Here is a 2787-nt window from a genome sequence, read left to right on the forward strand (position 1 = left end):
CAGCCGACGAGGGACAAACCGCGCAATGCTCTAAAACGGTAACATTCGTCTCTCTGCTCTCTTTGATGTGCACTGCGATTTGTCAATGTTTGCCTTGCAGTTATTTATGCAAACTCAGTAAACTTATCATTAATAAATTCTATATTATTATTATTATTATTATTATTATTATTAATAATAATAATAATAATAATAATAATAATAATAATAATGTTGTTGTTATTGCAGTTTTTATTAATTCTTTCGAGGTGTGTGGCTAAGTGTGTATTGTTTTATGTTGTTACCTGTAGAGACCAATGACAGACACTTAAAATCTCTCCTTTTCAACAGGATTGAATCAATACAACTACGGACCTGCGGGGGTCGCTGTTTCCCACAAACCCTCCCTGTATTGGCTCACACACTCACACACACACACAGGAGAGTTAACATTAATAGCCCCATAATCACCATGCAATAAGACCTAAAAACGAAATCTTCATCTTGCAATGAAAAATGGCCTCAACGCAAACTGAAGGTCAATGACTGAACATATGGAAAACTTGATATATCCCAAATAGATGAAGATAATTAGAAACTAGGGGACTTTGATTGCCATCCCCTCGCTGCTCTTAGAACAGCTAATCAAGCCCTCATCATGCATAATAACGCGCTGATGGTTTGCAGGACAGCTGCTTCCATGACAAGTGATTCATGCAAATAGACGCTTTTAATGCAGGCTCTACATGTGTGCCAGTTTGCGTCATTCTGAGACTGTCACATCCATACTGATGATATTCAGTACTATAATGCACTATAGCACACACCGTGAACTGGGCCTGCAGTCTGGCAGTGCTCCATGTGAGTAATCGCCTTGCACAGACACCAGAGAGAAAAATAATAAAGCTTTATGGTTTCAGGAAAGGATTCAAGTGTTAGGCAGTCCGTGACATCACAGAATCGTCCACAGAGAGGGAACATTAAGTTCTGAGTGGTGAGTGTTTCCCTTTTATTCCCCACAAATAGAATACAGTCAGACATCCCACCCCCAACCCCCACTCCCAAACCAGTTTTGTCATTAAACAGTACCTAGACAAAGGCAATCCTCAACAACAAACCCTGTTTAGATAGCAGGTGACTGGAGCCATGTAGGGAATTCATTGCGGTAATTAAAAAGTCTGGCTGGACTGAAATGATGAATGTCAGGTATTGACACACTGTCAGGCAGGCTGTGCGTGTGTTTGTGTGCTGATTTTGTTCCAGTGTAGCCGGGGCTGATTAAAGCTAATGACGCAGGGCCTTCTCAGCATCTTGCTTCTGTTCCAGCCTCGCATAATTAGGACTGAGAGAATAATGGTCTAATCACACAACTCTAGCTTCTCAACTACAGCTTTCCTCTGCAGCTTGTACAGCAGTCACCTGGCCCTTGGCTTCATCTGTGGTCCATCAAAACACCCGAGCCTGCATCCGCTGGGAAATCAAAGATAGCTCCTTCCATCAAAGATTTAGACTTGATAACAGGATTCATCCAGTAATATAAAAAAAAATTTCTGATGATGTATGATGGCCTTGACTGCCAGACTGACTAAAGGCCAGTATTTGTTGTTTGTTTCTGTGGATTACTGTTGGAGGGTCACATGACCGATTGCTGACAAAGCTCAGATTTTAGAAGTGATTGAACTCTGACATCATCAGATATGACCCAGAAGTCTTTCAAATTTTGAGATGCATAATCTATAGTGTCTCTTTTTGTTGTAACATTCATGATTAAAATAAAAAAATGAAAAATCATCCAAGAATATCCTTCAAGATCCTAACATAACAAACTTTATTATTAAAATAATTTTTGCTGTCACTCTTATCCCTAACGTACATAATATTCATATAGTTGTTATGATCTATCCATCCATACAAACACTTCTGAACTGATTTAGAGCCAACACCTGACATTGGGGTGAAAAGGTACAATTAGTACGAGCCAAATAAGCATGTTGGATTAACATGTAGTGTCTGTGTCCTTTAGCACAAACACAGTAAAAGAAGACTTTTGTGTACAATTTGTTCATTTTTTGTACAATTTGTTATTCTAATTTAACATTGCTCACAAACTAAATCTGCCCTCGAGCTAAATATAACATCTTCATGCTCCCAGCGAGCACAGATGAAAGGCCAGTCCTTCACTGCCAGGTCACCTCAACACCATCTTTTGCATCTGTGGCATTTCTGGAGGCAGGGCCCATTTTTAAGGTGTTGCTGCTTTCCCCAACCCATCTCTGACATTCAGCACAGTCTCACACAATCCCTTTCATCTGTAGTTAGAGGGTACCTTTCCAGCAACACAAACTGTATAAGGTGGGACAGCCACTGAAAACAGAGAACAGACCATCTGAGTGCAAATAATAACCTATTATTTTGACATTTCTGGCATTTTTCTGCTCCCATTCCTGCTGCCCACTTTCAGCATTTGTTTTCAGGCAATACTATCTACTTTTGCTCTGTGCTACAGAGTTTCTACATGTATATGCAATGGAAGTGTAATGGAGATAGCATGGCAGGGGCACCAAAATCTATTTCCTGTTTGTCCTATCTGTTTTGTCACATAGCACAAGTTAACTGAATAACGTTCCTCACTGGCTATTGGTATCACCAAAGGTCATCAAAAAATTCTGAAGAGGCATACATATCTCACAATATGTTAGCTTTCCACTGTTAAAGGCATCTGACTGTATGGTGTGATGCTCCACTACAGCCAGAACCTCATACAGGAAACAGCTTGCTTGTATGTCATGTGAAATGGCAGCGTTGCTC

This window comes from Aulonocara stuartgranti (genome assembly GCF_965226115.1).
Source record: "Aulonocara stuartgranti genome assembly, chromosome: 11".
Lineage (NCBI taxonomy): Eukaryota > Metazoa > Chordata > Actinopteri > Cichliformes > Cichlidae > Aulonocara > Aulonocara stuartgranti.